The sequence below is a fragment of the Sarcophilus harrisii genome, chromosome 4, assembly GCF_902635505.1.
Source record: "Sarcophilus harrisii chromosome 4, mSarHar1.11, whole genome shotgun sequence".
NCBI lineage: Eukaryota > Metazoa > Chordata > Mammalia > Dasyuromorphia > Dasyuridae > Sarcophilus > Sarcophilus harrisii.
This window is the reverse complement of record NC_045429.1, coordinates 381,393,991-381,415,474: the sequence shown is the minus strand read 5'-3', so window position 1 is coordinate 381,415,474 and position 21,484 is coordinate 381,393,991. Positions and strand designations below refer to the sequence as shown.

Below are 21,484 nucleotides of genomic sequence, written 5' to 3'. Positions count from 1 at the left end.
AAGAAGACTGCAGAATAATCCCCCCCCCCCAAAAAAAAACAAAACAAAACATTTTAAAGCAATATAGTAGTACTTGTTTCAAAGTAAACCTGAAGTTTCAGGGTAAAGAATTTTAATTTTGCAAGGTTTACACATTTTAAGTATTCTATTCAAGAACCCATAAGGATTTCCTTTCATTCCAAATAAGTAAAAACACACAATACTGTAAAGTTAATTTAATTAAAGCCTATCTCTTTCAATTCCGAATCAGGAAAATAAAATCATTCTCTCCTTTTGAGAAAGGTTCGGCTCCAAGCCTGAGTCCAATCGCCGGTAAAGAATCTGCTTTCATACAATTCTGTAGAAAATATTTCGAAGTGTTATTTTTGAGAAAATAGTGGAATTAAATAAAGGGTATATGATTATTATCCCGCACACAGATTCAAGGTGGTCATCCATCCACTTCTGGGTCTGGGACCCATCTTTCCACGCTACATTTCCACCGCCCAATTCTTCCCCTTTCTAGACCTGGTTCTCCTAGAGTGGATGCCCCGTCAAGCTCTCTTCACTGCCCGAAGAGGAAGCTTAGTAGCTCGGTTAGAGAGCCGCAGGTGCCTAGTTCTCTCCGCCTCAGTGACAGGAGTCTGCAGGGTGGAGGACTGCTGAGGGGGAGACGGGCGGGGAGAAGATGCACCGTCCCCCACCCTGTTCCGAGGGGATGCGTTTTACTGCATGCAAAGTGGGGGAGATGAAGGTGGGAAGGGTTGTCTCAATCTGGGCGTCAAGCCCCGCCATGGGCCTCGGAGGGGCGGGAAGTGAGGGAAGGCGCATGAGGGCGAAAGCGCAGAGAAGCCCGGGCTGGAGAACGCGACACCCCACCCGCCCCCCTGCACTCCCGGACCCGGGTCTGTCTGGTGGGAAATGTTCTCGCGAGAGGGGGGGAGTGGAGAGCTCTGTGTGTATGTGTGTGTCTGTTTGTCGCGCGCCCGCGCTCACGTGCAGTGGAGGAGTCCGGGCCGCCAGGGTGTGGGGAGGTGGGGGGAAGCTGAGGACGAGGATTCGGACGGAGAGCGGAGGGGAGGAGGCGGCGGGGGCGGGCCGGGGGAAGGGGGAAGCCGCTCTCGCCCGCGCGCCGCGGTGAGCCAGTCCCTGACGTCAGGAGTTTTCCTCAAAGTCAACAACAAGCCCCGCGGCGGCGGCGGCGGCAGGAGCACGGGCTCCCATTCCGAAGGGAAGGGAGGAGGAGCAGACGGTGGCGGCCGGTGTTCTCCGGGAGGAGGAGGGGAAGGAGGCGGCGGCGGCGGCGGCCGCGTCTCCTCCCGCGCCAGCCCCGCACCGCCCCAGCCCTCGGAGCGGAGTCCCGCAGCAGTGTCCGCCGTGGTTCGGAAGCGGCCTCGCGGAGGGCGGGGCCCATGGGCTGGGGCGGCCCCCGCTGCCTCCTCCTCCTCTTTTTTCTCCTCCTCTTCTTCCTCCTCCTCCCCCTTCCCATCCGTGACCCAGGCTTCCCTCCCACCCTTCACCCCCCGCGCGGGTGGTGTTTTCTAGTGATGAATTGAATTTGTAGCCGATATCCGATTCCCATGTAGAGTCTCCGCCTCCCTCTCCTCCTCCTGCTCCTCCGCCGCCGCCGCCTCCTCCTCCACCTCCCCCGCCTCGCTCCCTCCTCCCGCTCCCGCCGCCGTCGCCTCCTCCTCCTCCTCCTGTTCCAGCTCCGCGGCCGGGCCGGGCTCCCTTCCTCCCTCCCTCCCTCCCCTCCAGCCCGCCCTCCCGCCGGCCACACCGGGCACTAGGGGGGCGTGAGGCATTGCGGGGTGGGGGGCGGACAGGAGGGGAGGAGGAGGAGGGAGGGAGGGGGGACCCCCGAGTCACCCCCTCTCCTCCCCCCGCCCCCCGGCTCCATCCTCTGCCGCCGCCGCCGGAGCAGCCGCGGTGCCGCCGCTGCCGCCGCCTTTGCAGGTAACAGCCTCCCCCTCCCCCCCATCCCCTCTGTCTTTCCTTTCCTCCGCTCCCGCCGTCCCCCCCCCCCCGTTCCTCCCCCTTCTTCGGGCGGGGAGACGGCGGCGGGGCGGGGCGCTGTAGGGGGGGGGGGGGGATGTCTGGGCTGTCACCGCACCGGTGAGATGGGTGCCTGAGGCCGGCCAGCGGGACCGGGAATGGGGTGGGTAATGGAGGGGGGGGGGGGCGGCGAACCGAGGGCAGGTTGTGGGGAAGGGGGGAGGATGGGGGTGGCTCCGTGTAAATGACACTCACTTGACATCCCCTCTCCTCTCGCCCCCCTCCCCCCGGAAACGAGAGGAGGAGGGAGGGGAGTGTGAATGGAGGGGATGGGGGGGAGGGTTATCTCTGGCCTAGCAGTACCGTCAGTGTCTGGGCTGCCTCAGCCCCCAAAGCCTCCTGCCTCTGCGCCGCCCTCCCTTCTCCCCCCCGCCCGAGGCTCTCACCCGAGCCTACGCCGCGCCGTGGGCAAGGGGCCGCCTGGCTGGCCCTGGGGGAGAGGTTATATAATGAGTCCCGCATCCCCCTGGCGTGTGGGTGTGTGTGTGTGCGTGCGCGCGCGTGTTTGGGTTGGGTCTGTGCGAGGGTGACTCCCGTGACTCCCCAGCGCCCTGTTTGCTTGTCTGGGGTGGGGGGAAGAGGAGATGAAGATGCCCCGCAATCGTCTTTCTTCCCCATCCTCTCCCACCACCCCAGCGTGCACCGAAGGCTGGGGGTTGTAAACGTGCTTGTCTGTGTTTTTAATAGTAGTGGGGTTTTGATCCGCTCGGGAGTTGTGTGCTAAGAATAGAAATGTGCGGAAGATGCTGGGTTTGGCTTCTCCAGTGATGCTGCCGCTATTGGCGGCGGCGGCGGCGGTAGCGGCAGCTCTGGCTGCAAGTAAACAAACCAGTCCTCCTCCTAGTCCTCCTCCCCCTCCTCCTCCTCCTCCTTCTCCTCCCCCTCCTCCTCTTCCTGCGCATCGGGTCTGCATCAGCCATGATGCTTGGTGGGGGCCCTTGGAGCGCAAAGTTGATGCCTAGTTGATTGGTTCGCAGTGAAGATCAAATCGTTATCACCTCTCGTTTGGGATTTCCCTGAAAGTCACAGCTCTGCTGCAGACGGTGAATCTGACAGGGGACAGGGTTTCAAATAACAGTACTTACTGTTTACCCGATGATAGCTGGGTAGATAACTACATATTTTGAAAGTCAAGTGTAGGATGACTCCAAGATACAGAATCAAATTCCTGTATATGTAGCATTTGGTTGAAATCCAAAAGGAGTATAATTACTGAAGTTTCTAAACGAAAATTCAACTATGAAATCTACTTAAAAAAGTATGGCTGGATCAGCCACTGATAACAGTGAAGGGTTTAGAGCTTAATATATAACAGTTGGTTTATGGTAGATAGTACATTGTCACACATCAGTAATTTGCATTTCAAAATCAGAAATATGTTCTGTATTATGAAAAGAATATTTTTATCTTGAATTCATATTAATATTATGCATTATAATGTTCATTAGTTTTCTATTCAAAGTAAAAATGTCTCTTGGAAAATTTTCTTCCTGTAAGTTTTTGAGTTATCTGTTGTCCACTTATAAAATAGTAGAATAAACCTAGAGTAGAAAAAGGTAGAAAAGTGCCTAAAAGACTGATACTCTATTAAAGTAGTAGGATTTATAAAGGCTAGTTATCAAGTGCTTGAATGTTCCATGTGAATATGAACTTAGAAAAGTTTCAGTAACCATAATTGGAGATAGTGAAGCATGAAAGCAACTTTAAATATATATTAAGTAAATTATTAGTGTTATTTCTTTTATAGTGATTTGACAAAGTAATTTATATTATTATTTTAGCCAGAAATTTCCTTTTATACCAAAAATCATTATTTTGACTTTGAAAGTTGACTTGATCATATTCAACTTCCTGAGCTGACAGTATTTTTAATTAGATTCAACTTCCAATTATAGTGATTGCATTGTATGACTGAGATAAACATTGGAATTTAAGTGAATTTTAGTTTTTAGTTTTATGTCTATATTTTGGGTATTCAGTGCATTTTTTTCCTTAAATAAAAAATGTTTCAATTAATTAAATTAAATTAATCTTGCAGAAATGACTTGCAATTTGTGACTTAAAATTTTTATGTTCCTACTCTTAATTTTTCTGTAATGATTTCATTTCTTTTAAAAACTCAGTTCCACTTTTTGATTTGAAAACTAAGTATTGCCATTGCTCTTTGATATGTGCAGATCAAACTATAAAAATTGTTTCAAATGTTTATTTATAAAACTTTATGTGAAAGCTGTTATTTATATTTTCATTAAGGTTTGATTCAAGACTTTTAATGTTTGTATTTTATTTAAATGAGCATTATCCTTAGAAATCCATTAAAAATAAAGCCTATAAATGTGGAATGTTACTGTTAGCTAAATTTTGTCTGGTGCACTGGCATTTTATTATTTGCTTCTTCTATTTTGTATAGCATAGAGATTTATACATAATAGGAACTCAGTAACTATTTGTATTGATTATTTAATTGCAGTTCCCAGGTTTAATTACTTCATTATAGCTTCTTCATGTACTGCTTTTAAAACAGGAACATAGTCTTAAGACTTACGTGATAGAAAGTGAAGTACTTCTTTAAGGTCTACATACATGTGAAGAAGTAGTTTCTTTCTCTCTAAAGAAAGTTTCTTCAGTTTTAGTTGTATTTGCTTCTAGAAAAGATGAAGACATCAATGTTATAAGTTCTGCCTTTTTCTGACTTACATAATCATATTTATAACATTGAAAAATAAAATATTGTAGGTCAAAATATTTAGCTATGAATTGATAACAGAATACAAGGGCCAACATTCATTTTGACTAGTTTGAACCAGTGCCTTTAATTTGTTTTGTTTTTAGTTTTATTAAATCGGTGTGCAGTTGGAATTCAAAACTCATTTCTGCATGCAAAACTTTTTGTATCTGAATATTTACTTATTTTAAGTTGATTTTTTTTGACAATGTACACTGGAGAATATTCATTAAATTACTATTTTGTAGTGTAGAGTTATAGATAGTGATTATAAAGTATTTATAGTATATGTATATTTCATATTTATGTGGAAAAAGTACCCCAGATCATATGATGTTGTTATGCTTTAAATTATGTTACTATGGACTTGATCTAGTTTTCTAAAATCTATTTAGTTTTAATTAAGTAATGTGACTTTTGTATTTAAAGTACAATTTCTTATTTACTCTTATTGTAATGGACTTTATAGTGAAAATGTTGTGTTGGTAACATAGGATAGTAATTCCTATAAAAGCAAATAAACAGAAATGAATCTTGATGATTTTATTGAATAATGTATTATAATTCCTTTTTCTTCAAGTGTTTTAAATGTCAAATGAAGTTCCTTCAGTGCTTCTTAGCTCTTTATTGCAGGACCCTAAGCATTCCTTTAATTAGTTTTACTTGATATGAATACTAGCTTCCATTAAGCCTACTTCAAATTTTTATCCCTATTCTAAATAAATGAAGCAGTGGAATTTATTTTTTAAGTATGCTTTCTTCTCAATTCACTTATTTCATGTTAGCTGCAGACAGCCCTGTTTTCAAATGGAATTATTACCTTGCTCTGTACAATTAAAAAAAAATACTTTGTGTCCATTGTTAAGGTTTACTATACTTTTAGAGGAATTTAAAATAAAAACAAGATTTGGCCTTTCAGAGCAATCAGAATCAGAAATTCTTTTAAAATTTTAAGCGATAGGATGACAGCATAATGGCACTTTCTTAAGCTCAACATTTGACAAGTGAACTTGTATTCTAATTTAATTCTTGAATCTTTAACCTTTTTCCATGTTTGTCACCCAAATTAGATTCTCAGTTCTTTTATGGCAGATAACCCTATGTTTTACTGCTTTGTAATCCTCTTGGATTCTGTGGGTAGTACAGTGCTACAAATAGAGCTGTTCAGAATACTAAAATTATTCAGTTGGAAGAAATTTAAAAAATTTTTCAATGCCATCCTCTCTCTGAGGAAGAAATGGGTGTTAAGAAGTTAGGTGGGAAAAGAAGGCTGCACTTCACTGAAGAGGCATTTTTAACATCCCTTTCAACTTCTGGGTCCATCTTGTGGAACTGTTGCTTTTTAATGATTAAATAGATTGTTTTAAAGCAAAAAAAAAAAAAAAAAAAAAAGTTAGGTGGGTTGGTCAGAGTTATAGAATAGTTGATAACAGAGATGGGATTAATCTCCAGAGTTCCAATACAGTGCCCTTTGAAGTGTTATTAGATGCCTTCCCTTCCCTGTCTCTCTCCCCAAAAGGAAAAGATAAATCCAATCAATTTCAGTGATAGCAAATAGGTCAGTTTAATAGTTTATTTGACAAATATGGAGACAAACTTTTGAATTAGTTGTTTTCAAAATATAGACAAAAATCACTTAGGTCATGATGGAAAGAAAGCAGCAAGAGAGATTTAGTAGGATTTTTAAAGTTATATTTATATAAATAAAATAATAATAGTATGAGATTGTGCCATTATGAGATAGACCATTTTTAAATTGGTTGTGTTAACAATTGTTGAAATGAACAATGAAATAAATAGTTGTATCCATCAGGAGTCTAGTGGATCAGCTGATGTCCATCAATTTTGGTTGGTTGATTGTTCAGGGGAACTAAATGATCTTGAGATGCAGTAAAAGACAGATAGAAATCATGATAAAGTTTCTCTCTTATTTCACTCACGTGATTAAAACTAAACAAAAAAATGAGATAAGAAGAAAAAATTCTTTGTAATGACATATATCTAAATTTCAAAGTGTTTAAAAATGTCTTTGTGAAATGAGTTGTGTATTTGACAGATAAGGTGACTTTTCCTTTCCAACCATTTAACCTGCCCATACATATTTTTGTTGTTGATACAGCCTGAAAAATTCAATGAGGGGTAGAACTGTAGAAAGTTTTTTTAAAATTGCATTTCTTTTCATTATATTGTAGAGATAAGAAGGATTAATCAAATATTTTTCACAATTATGTTCTGTGTTTGATATAGTTTTTTATGTGGTTAATCAAGGCTGTGTTCTCAACCTTTTCTTATTGTGGAGCTAAGAAAACCTTTATGTTTTTATCCAAATTTACTGTTATATTCTAGAGCACACTTTTCTCACTATAGTTTTAATATCAGTAAATGTACCTATAGTTGAATTATAGAAATTCTTGACAGTTGTTTGTTTTTTATTTCCCATAACACCAAAATAATTATGCTAGTTGCTTTGGAGTCTCTAGCTAAAGAATTAAGACATATTGAGGACTTAAATATTTTTAAAATCAAAATTTGTGGACTCAATGATTATATTTGGCATATTAAAAATACTAGTTTCTCTTGGATTGGTAAGGATCTTTTGTGTGAAAAATAATTCAGCATATTTGATAATCATAGTTACTGAGAGTCAGAAGGTATTGATTCACTGTTAATTTGCTGTGAGTCCTTGGGATATGATGTTATACTTCATTAAGTGGTTTCCTTATTTGCAAGATGGAAATTTACTACTTGCTACTACCTATTTCACAAGATTATTATCCTGTTGAAGGGAAAGAGCACTGGATTTGGAATCATAAGACCTTGGTTCATATTCTGGCATTATACTTCTCCCAATTTCCTTGTCTATAAAATCAGGGGATAGTTTTTGATGATCTTCCCAGATTTCCAAGAACTTAAATAGAATGTAAACTAGTATATAAATTCTGGGTCAGGAAAATTTTTTTTAATACCCTGTACTATTCTTTTGAGGAAAAGAGAATTCTTAAAAGAGATATGAGACCAATTCTTCAGCATTACTTTAAAAAATTACTAGAAAATGTATGGTTGTATACAGAAAGAAAATATGGCATTTATTTATTTGTAGCCTAAAGAATGCCTCTGGAACTTTGCTGTTTAGCTGTGTTTTAATTTGTAATAAAAAATTCATTTATTTTGGGCTACTAGAGATTAAGATTAAGTCTGAAATACAGAATGTTTTTTAAAGATTTGTAACTGGTATTAGATTGTAGTGGAAAGAATATTAGTTTTGGGATCAGAAAGCTTTGGTTTGAATCCCATTCTGTCCTAGTTGTATGATGTTAGGCAAGTTGCTTATTATTCATCTTGAAAATGAGAGTTGAAATATGTAGTTTCTAAGATACCTAAATATTATAATCCTCTACTGGAATTTAGATAAAGTTCTTTTCACCACCTCACTTGAACATATAAACCATTTAATAATTGCTACAGGTACTATGCCAGGCACTTTGGAAACAAAGACAAAAGGAAAGAAAGAAAAAGAATGGGGGAAAAAAAAAAGAAAAGATGGAGACACAAAAGAAAAACACAATAAAAAATAATAATAACAAACAACCCCTGCTCTCTAGGACCTGACATTCTACTTGGAAGCGAAACACTATGTTCACAGATAATTAAATACAATAAAGAAAAACCAAAACCTTATAAAATAAATACAAATATTAATAAATATTAAGGGAATGAAAAGAGCATTAACATCTTGGAAAATCCTAAAGCAGGTGATACGAACCAGTCTTTGAAAGAAGACTAAGAATTTCCAAGACATGGAGATGAGGGTGAGAGAAGATACAAAGGTTAAAATAAGAGAGAAAATGTTAACTGGAAACAGAAGTAGGCTACTTTGGCTTTTGTGTAAAGGAAAGTAATGTAAAAGAAAAGAAAGCTTGGAGTCATTCTGAAGGAAGAAACCTGGTTTCTACTAGCTCTGCAGTCATGGGAACCTGGCTTCAGATACTGCTACCTATGTGACTTTGAGTAGGTCATGTAAGCTCTCTGGACTTCAGTTTCTTCATTGCAATATAAAGGGGTTGGGCTAGATGGTATCTGAGGTCACTTTTAGATCTAGTTCTGTGACTTAAAGGCCAAAAAAGGGAGCAGTCAACAAGCAGTTAATACCAGGTACTATGCTAAATGATGAGGTTACCAAAAAAGATAAAAAATTGTCGTTTTTTCAAAGAGCTCTCAATTTGAAAAAGATAAAAGGTCAAATAACTGTATAAACAAAATATGTAAAGAATAAATTGAAGATAATCAACAGAGGGAAGGCTTTAGCATTAAAAGGGAATGGAAAAGATTTCTGGAAGATAGGGTTTTCCTTGAGGGTTTTCCTTGAGACTTAAAGGAATCCAAGAGGTGGAAATGAAGAGAAAGGACATTCTACCCAGGGAAAATGCACAGAACTGAAACATGAAATGTCTTATTTTTTCTTGTACCAGCCGAGGGTGGTAGTGCTATTGTATTGAAGTATATGGAGGAGTTGGGGTGCAGTGTATAAAGTGTGAGAAAACTGGAAGCTTAGGAGAGAGCTAGGTTATAAAGGGCTTTGAACACAAAAAACCAGGATCAGAATAAACTATAAAGAAGATTAGAGTAAAATTATGATAAATAATTAATTCACTGTCTTGTGGCCAGTGTTGGGAGGCTATTGTCAGCGGAGAATAGAGTGCCTTGGGATAAAATGTAAGAAAACTGGAAAGTCAAAGGTCAAGTTATAAATGCTTTGAATGCTAACAGAGCATTTTATATTTGATCGTGGAAGTGATAAACATTATTGAATAGTGGGTTAGCATGGTGGCATGTGTTTTAGGATCAATTTGATGAATGGAGAGACTTGATAAATGGAGTTTGTGCTGCATTTGAGAAGTATCTACTACTGAAGCTTCTTGATTTGTGAATAATAAAGTGAGGTATATAGGGATAACCTGATGTCAAGATGGGTTGGAGAGGGCAAAGACTATAGCTAAAGACTAATTATGAGGCTGTGATCATAGATAAAGAAGTGATAAGAGATGTATGAGAGATGTGGAGGTAAAATTACCAAGTTTGGGCATCTGATAAGATTTATGGAGAGAAAAAAAGATGAATCAAAAATGACTCCCTGTGTGTGAAACTGGGTAACTAGAAGGGTGGTCCTGAACTGCTAATCCTCCTCTCCAGATAGTCCCTCCCTCTCCACTGTCTCTTTTGGTTACAGCCAACTGTTCCTGAAGAAAGTCACAATACAAGATGTTATTTTACTCACAAAAAGTTGTGGTGCATAACCTTAAGCAGAACTTTGTTACTGCTTGACATTTCCATTGAATTTTATTGATTCCCTTTTTCTCATTCCCCAGAGTAAGCATTGGAATCCTTTTCCAAAACACCTCCTTATACACCCAAATCACATCCCTGCCCAAATTATAGTAGATCACTTAGATTTGGAATGGCTCTATGGTATGTTGGGAAGAACTTTGGATATGAAGAGCTAGGATCAAATTCTGCCTTTGATCCTGTTTAATACTTCCATTAACTTATCTCAACTTTAGTTTCTTCATTTGTAAAATGGGACATTTTCAATGAATTTTGCAGCTCTTTGTACTTTATAATCTGTCCTGACTACAGTCACATCTATGCCAGAGAATCATAAGGTTGTTTTCGAAGAAGATGTTTTACCTTTTCAAGCTGCCAGGGTTTAAAAAAAAAAAAAAAAAAAAAAAAAAAAAGAGCTACTTTCTTCATCAGTGCAATAGAAGAAACAAACTGATTTCTAAATACATGGGCTTCTTGAGAGACTGTTTTCCTTAATAATCACAATAGAAATTTTTTCTTCTGTTAATCTGGTTTAGGTTTTGTCATTGCTCTGCTTATCATTTTCTTTTCTTTTCTTTTCTTTTTTTTGTGCAGGACATAGCTAACGGTTAGAGAGTCAAAGAGGTTGTATGTGTAAAGTACTTTGCAAACTATAAAGAACCATGTAAACGATAACTGTTATTACTATAAGAGCTTCCATCACAGAAAGAATTGAAGTCTTGCGATGTGTTCTCTTTGAGCCTATTTCTTTTATTCCTCAAAACTTCTGTATCATAATTTAATCTCTCCTTGTCATCTGGTCATAAAAGAAGTTATTGTGTTTATGACAAATTCTTCATCCTAATGTAATGGAATGAAAATAAAAATGCTGTTAGAATCAAATCGATTGCAATGACCAATCTTGGTACCAGAGAAAAGAGGAAAAAACATGCTTTTCCCCCATTAATATATGAGGAAGGGAGAGACAATGGGTATAGTATTGTGCATATTTTGTCAGAGATAGTTTCCTTGTGCTTAGGGTTTAGCTTACATTTTTCTTTATTACTAGGGATGAGTCAGATGTTTTATATATAATATGTACACAAATCCACAAAATATATAGAAATTAACACTGAGCTAGTGATTTAATCTCTTAGTGTTCTAGCTAATTCTCTTAATACTAACTTGCAGATCTGGTGCCAGACTTTATTGGGAGGTTGAGTTTCCTTATGGAAAAAGTTCTACAGAACAATGAAATTAGAAGACCAGTACCAAAAACAATTATTAATTGAGGGAGATAGGAAACTACCTATACTTAATGTTTTTGCTTTCATTCTATCCACTTTTTTTTTTAACTAACCAAAATATACTTCCTTGCAATCCACCTTCCACTTCTCTATTGAAAAAGAAAGATGAAACTCTTATAACAAATATGCATGGTCAAACAAAACATTTATACATTGGCCATGCCCAAAATGTGTCCTTTAGTATATTACCTCTCTGAGGTCTAGGTATGTATAAACAGCATGTTATATATGGTGAGTCTCTTGGAATTGTGGTTGATCATTATGTTGATATATGGTCAATATGTCATTAAATTTTTCTAAGTTGTTTGTTACTGTCTTTCTTTGTGCTTTTATTTGTATCCTTGGCACTTGGTATAGTGCTTGGCACATAGTAAATGTTTAATAAGTGTGTTTCCTAATTTATAATATTGGATAAATTGTTCTTCTGGTTTTGTTCACCACTGTCAGTTTATACAAATTCTAGGAAATCTTCACAGGTTTCCTCTAAAACCTTATCCTTCATTATTTCTTTCAACACAATAGTACTTCATCACATTCATATATTACTTTTTGTTTAGCTATCCCCCAGCTGATGAACATCCTCTTTCTTTCCACTTCTTTGCCACCATAGAACTACTGTTAATTATTTTTTGTACATATTGGCTCTTTCCCTTTTCCTTTTTTAAAAATCTTTTTGGCAGTACAGACCTAATAGTGGTGTATAAATTCTACTTTTTAGGTATAATTCTAACTTGCTTTCCAGAATGGTTGGACTAATATATATAATTCCACTGAGCATGAATACACCTGTTTTCCTGTAGTTCTTCCAACATTGCTCATTTTTGTTTTTTGTCAACTTTGCTGCCAAACTGGTGATGTGAGGTTAAATCTGAGAGAAGCTTTAATTTGCATTTTTCTAACTATTAGTTGTTTAGAGCATTTTTTATATGTGGCAATTAATTACATGGATTTCTGGATTACATGGATAAATTTTTCGAAAATTGAAAATTTGAAAATTGTCTGTTGTGGATTGAGCATTAGCCCTGAAGTTGGAAGGACCTGAGTTCAAATCTGGCCTCAGTCACTTGACATTTCTTGGCTGTGCAATGTCAGAGGGGGAAAATTGTTCATATTCTTTAATTCCTTTTCAGTAGGGAATGGCTCTTATCTTTGTACATGTGAATCAATTCCTTATATATCTTAGAAATGAGACCTTTTTAAAGAAACTTGCAGCATACATTTTTTCCCCATTTTTCATCTAATTTGTTTTGTTCATGCAGAATCTTTTTAATTCTATGTAATCAAAATGATCCCTTTTGTTTTTTGGTTCTTTATGCTCCTTATATTGATTTCTTCTCCTATCTATAAATCTGGAGGGTAATTTCTTCCTTGCCTCTATGGTTTGTTTATGATGTCATCCATTATGTCAAAGTTATGTACTTATTTGGGGCTTATCTAGGTATAGTATGAGATGTTGGTCTATACTACTAAGTACTTACTATATATCAAGACAAGCCCCAAATAAGTACATGACTGCTTCTCAATTTGCCTAGCAGATTTTATGAAATTCTTATTTTGTGAAGTTCTTATCCCAACATAAAATATTTGGGTTCATCAAAAGGGCAGGGGCAGTTAGGTGGATAAAGAGCATAGGGCTTAGAAATCAGGAAGACAGGAGAACAGCTCTGCCCTCACACACTTACTAGCTCTGTGACCTTGGGCAAATCAATTAACCTTTATTTGTCTCATTTCCTTTATCTGTAAAATGAGGAATAATAAAAGCACCTACTTCCCAGGGTTATTATAAGGATCTAATTTGAAATAATAATGTAAAATGTTGTACACAGTTCCTGGCAAATAGTAAGCACTATATAAATTTTAGATTATTTACTTATTTATTTTAAAATCACCACTATCAAACATAAAAAGTCTGTGTTTGTTTTCACAATTAGTGAATTGACCCATTTTAATCAGTGTCATATCATTAGATGATTACTGCTTTGTAGCATAGTTTGAGTTTTAATGCTCTTATAGGTTCTGTTCTGAGTGATTTTGCATTATTTCCCTTGAGATTCTTTAATATCTTTTGCTCTTTCAGATGAATTTTGATATTCCTCAGGCTCTATAAAGCAATTCTTTGGTGATTTGACTTGAATGACATCAAATAAGTAAATTAATTTAGGTAGTATTATCATTTTTATTATATTGACATAACTTATGCATGAGCAATTTATTTCTGGTAGAATTTGCATCTTATTTGTGTAAAGAGTATTTTGTGTTGTATTCATGTAATTCTCTTAGAAAATAGACTCCCCAGAATTTTATAGATTCTGTAGTTCTTTTGAATGAAATTACTTTTTTTCTTTTCCTGATGAATTTTATTGGTAATATATAGAAATGTTGATGATTTACGTGGTTTTATTTTTTTATCTGTCAACATTACTGAAGTTACTGTTTCATTTCATGTTTTTAGTTCACTCAGTTTTTCTCAATAAAGCACCATCTTATCTACCAAAAAAAAGTTTGTTTTCTTTTTAGTTATTCCCTCAATTTCTTTATCTTGTCCTATTGCTATGGCTAGCATTTCTAATATTGAAAAGTAGTGATGGTATTATTGGGCATCTAAGCTTTACCCCTGATCTTAATGGAAAGACCTCTAATTTATTCCCTTTATATATGATTCTAGCTCCTGGTTTTAAATAGAAACTCTATAAAAGAAAGATCTGTTTGTTCCAGTACGAGATAAATATTGCCAAAAGCTTTTTCTGCATTTATTGATATAATGATATGATTTTGGTTGGTCTTGTTATTAACATGGTCAATTACATTTATAGTTTTCAATAATGAACCAGTGCTACATTCTTTATATTAAGTTCAAGCTGGTCAGTCACAGATTTATATTAGATATCATTTTTATTGTATTGTGTTCTTAAAAGATTTGCTTAATTTATTTGTTTTTCCACATTTGTAGAAGCACTGTGCTTCAGTACATGACTAATTTTTATGATGATGCTGTACTCAGCAGATATACTATAATGGTTTCTTTGATAATATTTTATTTAAAATGTTTGCTCAGTATTCGTTAGGGATATTGGTGGTTTCCTGTTTTGATATTTCCTGTTTTTCATATAAACACCGTATTTGATTCATATGAGGATCATGGTAAGACTTCCCCTTCTTTGTCCTGTTTTCCCACACAGCTTATATAGTATTAGAATTTAAAAAAAAAAAATAAAAATGGGTGATAGAATTCAGCTATAAATCTATTTGGTTTCATGGTTTTTTCTTTGATAGCTCATTTATGGTCTTTTCAGTTTCTTTTTATGAGATTGGCTTATTTAAATCCACTATTTGTTGCTCTATTAATCTTGACATTTTACATTTTTGTAAAAATTCATCCATTTCATTTAGATTTTCAGTGCATTGGCATGTCATCAAATAGTAATAGTTTATAACATTTATTTCTTCATTTGTTGCGATTTCACCTTTTTATTTTTTGATGCTGGTAATTTTCCTTTTTGAAAATCAAATTAACTAATGGTTCATATATTATTACTTACTTTTAAAACAGTTTTATTTATTTATTTTTCCTTTTTAAGTTTTGTTGCTCTCTTTTTTGATTTTTCAGGATTTTGATTTGGGGCTTAATTGATTTTTTTTTCTAAAAAAACTTTTAAGTGTCATGCTCCATTTGTTGATTAGTTCTTTCCTTTTTATTGAGCAAAGTGTTCAGAGATAGAAAATTTTCCTTAACAACTACATTGACTACATTCTACACATGCAGCATGTTGCACGTAGTTAATATATTATATCATTATTGTAATCTTTAATGAAATTATTTTTCTAAAAATTTTTTTTGATCTCCCAGTTTTTTAGGATTAAGTTATTTAGTTTTTAATTTTTAATAATTTCTTCAGCAGCCCTGTTTTGGACATCATTTTTATTGTATTGTATTCCTTAAAAGATTTGCTTAATTTATTGTTTTTCCACGTTTGTGTAATCACTGTGCTCCAGTACATGATTAATTTTTATAGTGGTGCTATATTCAGGGGAGAAATACATGTTTCTTTCATTTTCCATTTAATAATTTATGAAACAATGTAACATCTAAGTTTTCTAAAAAAAAACCTTTCAGGTCTTTAACTTCTTTTTTAGATTTAGGGTTTTTTTTTTTCCATTAGATTTATTTAGGTTCAAAAGTAGTAAATAGAGAACCCCCACTACAATATTTTTATCATGTATTTCTCCTTATAACTTAGTTGAGTGGAGCAGCCCAGGCAGCAGGAACCTCCATCTTCCCAGACTGAATGGCCCTACCCATCCACCTGGTCATTCTTAGTGAGGCTTTGCCCTAGTCTCAAGGACAAAAATGAGGGGAGGGGAATTTGGAACTGGGAAAATTTAAAGCTGATGAATTTTGGGAGAGCAAGTTGGGGTGTGTGTGTGGGGGGAGGGGGTGGTGGTGATGGTGGTGGGAGGAGATCCTTCCTCACATTGTGAACTTGACTGACCCCAGAAGCTGGATTCTTTGCCATTTGGTGCAAATATGTTTAATATTTATATTAATTATGTGCTGTACCTTTCAGCAAAATGTAGTTCCCTTATTTGTTTCTTTTAATTAAATCTGTTTTGGCTAATGCCTTGAGGTCATAATTGCTACCAGTGCCTTTTTAAAAACCTTAGCTGAAATATAATATATTTACTCCAATTCTTTATTTTAACTCTGAATCTTCATATCTTAAATGTGCTTCTTGAAAGCCCTTTACTCTTTGTCTAATTCTGCTGTCTAATCTGAGCTGTTGTCTTTCATTTTATGGGCAGATCCCTCCCATTCACAATTATGATCACTATTTATCTCCCTCCATTCTATTCTTTTGTCTTTTTCATAATTTGTTTTGATCCTGATCCACCTTAATGAAGAAGATAATAAGCAAGAAATAGCAATATGCCCTAGGTTTATTGTAGTCTGCTTCTGTTCCCTTTTCCTGGTTCAAAGCCCAATCATAAATTCTTGCTTGTTAATCTTTTTTATATCTATCTCTAGAATCTTGTTGTTTTCGGATAATTCCTTAGCCTGTTCTCCTACTTAATCTCCCTTCTTTCCTTCTACTCTTTCCCTCCTGCTTCCTTACTAAATGAAACATCTTTCTGCTCTTTTGTAAATATGCTTTCCTTTTTTGACCAATGTTGATGAAATTAAGATGTAAATTCTCCATCACCCCTTCCGTGTTGTATAGTCTTTGATGATATGGTTTGAAGGAAATATATTTTAATCTTATTTTAAAATGTAAATAATTCATTGTTGTTAAGTTTCTTATTTCTTATTTGTATTTTTAATTTGCATCTTGACTTGTGTTTATTCTTGACTCTGATCTTTTCATCAGGATTGCTTGGAAGCTCTCACTTTAATTAAAGTTTCATTTTTTCCTCCTGTAGGATAATATTGTTGGGTAACGTATTCTTTACTGTAAGCCTGTATATTTTGTCTTCTGGAAAATCACATTCTAAGCTTTTTTCGACTATATAAGTGTGGCTGCCAGATCCTGCATGGTTCTGACTAAGTCTGTGGTACTCATAGGAAATTAGGTAAGTTTGGAAGTAGAAATGAAAAGGGAGAGCCCTGAAGAGCAGCTGGTGAAAATGCTGGAGATGGAATACAATAAAAATTAGGAGGTAGAGTACAGTATGTGAGGAACAAGATTTATTTCAGAAAGTGACTGGTGGATTCTTTCTATTTTTTCTTTGTCTTTTGTTGATGACTTTCAGATAGTCCATTGCTTCTTAAATGCTTCCAACTTGATTACTTTCTGAAATAGTAATTTTTGATATCAGATGCCTTAATTTTCTTCTTTCTTCAATTTTTTGGCTTTGTTTTGATATTTCTTATTGTGTCATGGAGTCATTAACTTCAATTTATCCTTTTCCAATTTTCAAGGAATCTATTAATTGGACAAGATTTTATGCCTGCTTTGCCAAGCTGTTAATTCTGTTTCCAAATCATTCTTCTATACCTCTCATTTCTTTTTACATTTTCCTTCTAGTGCTCTTATTTCATTTTTAGAATAATTTTTTTATTCTTTCAAACAACTTCTTTAATTTCTCCTCATGAATTTTAATTTAACTTGTGCTTAAGCTATTTTTTCCCCACTAGAATATTTTTATAGCTCTCAACATAGGTGAAATTTTCCTTCTTTTTCTTCTTTTTAGTATTTACCACCGTCCCCAGCTCATTCTAAGTTGGGCACTCATATTTTTTTAAAAAATATTTTGACATTTTTATTTAAAGTTTTGAGTTGCAAAATTCTATCTTTCCCACTTCCTTTCTCCTTACTCTTCCCCCATCCCTGAGATGGTAAGCAATCAGATTTAGTTAATTCTATGCAGTTATGTAAAATAGTTCCATATTAGTCATTTTGTACAAGAAGACATGAATAAAAGGGAAAGTAAAAAATAGCAAGCATCAGTCTGTATTTAACCAATATCAGTTCTTTCTCTGGAGTATGGTTTATGTTTTTAGTCTATTGTATTGCTGAGAATAGCTAAATCATTCACAATTCATCAAACAGTATTGCTGTTATTGTATAGAATGTTCTCTTGGTTCTATTTACTTCGTTATGTATTAGTTCATGTAAATCTCTATAGGTTTACCTTGCTTTTAATTTCTTCTAGCATAAGAATATTCCTTTACAATCATATGCCATAGCTTCTTTATTAGCCATTCCTCAGTTATAAGAGATATTTGTTGAAAAGCATTTTCCCCCAGTTTTCTGCTTTCCTTATAAATTTGGATTTGGTGCATTTGTTTTGTTTGTGCAAAAATTATTTAATTTTATGTAATTAAAATGAACCATTTTACATTTTCTAATGCTCTTTATATCTTTTTTGATCCTAAATTCTCACATCCACAAATCTGACTGTTACTCTTGCATGCTCTCTTAATTTCTCTCTCACCTTTAGGTTTAAAACAAGGATTGATTTTAATATATGGTATGAGATGTTGGTCTGTACCTAGTTTCAGTCATACTGTTTCCCAGTTTTACTAGCAATTTTGTCAAGTAATGAATTTTTTTTTGTTCCAAAAACTTAGTTCTTTGGGTTTATCATATATTAGATTACTATGGTCATTTATTATAATATAATTTATATTTAAGGTGTGCCATTGATTAATCACTCTGTTTTTTTAGTCTGTACCAAATTGTTTTGGTACTGCTTTGAAATCTGGCCAGTTAGTCCACCTTCTTTCACATTTTTAAGAAACTGATTCCCTTGATATTTTTGATGTTCTTTTCTTTCAGATGAATTTTACCTTTTTTTTTTTAGCTTTGTAAAACCACACTGAATAAATAGATTAATTTAGGTTGAATCACAATTTTTATTATACTGGCTTGTCCTATTCATGAGCAATATTTTCCCAGTTGTTTAAATCAGATGTTATTTGTGTGAAAAGTATTTTACAGTTGTGTTCATATGGTTTCTGGGTTTGTCTTGGTAGGTAGACTCCAATGTATTTTATGTAGTCTACAGTTTTTTTAAATGGAATTTCTCTTGCTGCTAGACAGTTGATAATATAGAGAAATGTTGTTTATATGGGTTTATTTTGTATCCTGCAACTGTGCTAAACTTGTTGATTATTTCAAGTAGTTTTTTATTTGATTCCCTAGGATTGTCTAAGTGTAACATTGTATCATTTGCCTAGATAGTTTTGTTTCTTCATTGCCTATTCTAATTCCTTTAATTTCTTGTTCTTATATTACTTATAGCTAATTTATCTCATCCAGTGTTAAATAATGGAGATGATAATGAGTGTCCTTATACATCCCAATTGTATTGTGAAGACTTCATTCTATCTTATGCCTTTTACAGTTAATACTTTGATAACAACTCCATTTATTTATATGCTCTAGTGTTTTTTAGTAGAAATGGATGTTATATTTTGTCAGGTCTTTTCTGCATCTATTAAATTATATGGTTTCTGTTGGTTTTGTTATTGATATGGTCAGTTATATTTATGGCTTTTCTAATGTTGAATCAACTCTGTATTCCTTGTATAAATCTACCTGGTCATAGTATATGATCCTTGAGATATATTGCTGTAATCTCTTTGCTAGTATTTTATTTAATTTTTTTGCATCAATGTTCATTAGGGAAATTGGTCTTACTTTTTCCCCTGTGTTTTGGCTCTTCCTGGTTTAGGTTTTAACCTAAAAAATTTTTTTGTTGCTCTTGTTGTAAAAGCAATTTGGTAGACTCCCAGTTCACCTATTTTTTTTTAATAGTCTATATAGTATTTCTTTAAATGATTTGTAAATTTTGCCTGTGACTCCATCTGGTCTTGAACATTTTTTTCTTAGGAAATTAATTGATAGCTTGTGCAATTTCTTTTTCTAAGATTTTATTTCTTCTGTTGATTTAGATCGTTTATATTTTTGTAGATATTCATCTATTTCATATAGATTGTCAAATTTATTGGTATAAAATTAGACAAAAGAGCTCCTAACAATTGCTTTAATTTATTCATTAGTTCAATGGCTTTCTTACTTTTTATTTTATTAATTTGTTTTTTTTTTTTTTAGGATTGTAATTTTGTGTTTAATTGGGGATTTAAAATTTTTTTGCATATCTGATTTGTTGATTGCTTTTTCTTTTTTTTTTTTTTAAATTATTTTTTATTTTTAAGTAATTAGAGGTATAAAATTTCCCCTAAGTACTGCTCTGGGTACATCCCATAAATTTTGATATATTTTGTCATTTTCAATAGTGAAATTATTGACTTTTCTATGACCCCCTCATTTTAAGGATTAGATTATTTAATTTCCAATTATTTTTAATCTCTCTATTGTCTTATTGAATATGATTTTTTTCATTATGATCTGAAAAAAGATGTATTTTCTACTTCTGGTTTTTTACATTTGTTTGTGAGATTTTTATGTCTTAAAATATCTAATCATTTTTTTGCAAGTGCCATATACTGCTGAGAAAAGGTATATTCCTTTCTACATAGTTTTCTTCAGAGATCTATTATATCTACCTTTTCCAGAGTTTTGTTCATCTTCTTAACTTCTTTTTTGTTTATTTTTGGTTAGATTTATTTAGTTAAGGGGAAGAGAGATTTCGGGTCCCCCATTATTATAGTTTTATTACCTATTTTCTCATATTACTCATTTAACATCTTCAAAAATTTAGATGCTATGCTATTTGGTGCATATATGTCTATTATTGATATAGCTTTATTGTGGTACTTTTCAATAAGATATAGTTTCCTTCCTTATCTGTTTCACTTAGATCTTTTTGCTTTTGCTTTGTTTGAAGTCAAATTGCTACCCCTTCTTTCTTTGCTTCAATTGAAGCATAATAGATTCTGATCAACCCCTTACTTTTCCTCTGTTTGTATCCTTTTGCTTTAAATGTGTTTCTTGTAAACAGCATATTATAGGATTTTGCTTTTTAATCCATGCTGCTATCTGCTTTTGGGGGGACTGGGGGTAAGTTAATTCCATTTATATTTATAGTTGTAATAATAATCACCTGGGTATTTTCTTTTAATGCTATTTTCCCCTTATTTATCTCACTCCTTTCTCTTTCCCCAAACTTTTCATACTCACAAGTATTTTACTTCTGATTATTACTTTCTCTACTCTCAACTCTCTTTTATCATTTTCTTTTCTCTTTGTATTGTCCCCATCTCGTTTTACTTCCTTATAGGGAAAGATAGACTTCTCTATCTGTCTGAGAATATGTTATTCTCTTTTTGAGTTGATTTTGATGGGAGTAGTGTTTAAGCTTTGCCTCTTACCCTTTCATCTTCCTTTGCCTCTTACCCTTTCATCTTCCTCTCCATTATAACATCTTTTTCATTCCTCTTTTATGCAGGATAATTGACCCTATTCAATTTCTTCTCTCCTTCCCATACAGTTTTTCATGTCCCTTTATTTGTAGGGTGGTTATCATCCCATCAAAGTACCTTACATATGTCTTCTCTGACTATGTATATTTCTTCTAATTTCTGTTGTAATAAAATTCATAAAAGTTACAAGTATCTTGCCATATAGAAATATAACCAACCAGTTTAACCTTATTGGATTTCTTGTATTTTCTTTTTTTATTTCTTTTTAACCTTTTTATGTCTCCCTTGAATCTT

General features: G+C 35.1%; 1 protein-coding gene across 1 annotated transcript in view; it reads left to right on the top strand.

Annotated features, from left to right (window-relative positions):
* The first annotated feature begins 1,795 nt into the window (after nt 1-1,795).
* The window catches only part of AKT3 (AKT serine/threonine kinase 3), a 414,439-nt gene continuing 394,750 nt past the window's right edge, over nt 1,796-21,484 (top strand). The window contains exon 1 of the mRNA XM_031968694.1: nt 1,796-1,935. The gene's annotated coding sequence lies outside the window, so the exon portion shown is untranslated. The remainder of the gene's footprint in view (nt 1,936-21,484) is intronic.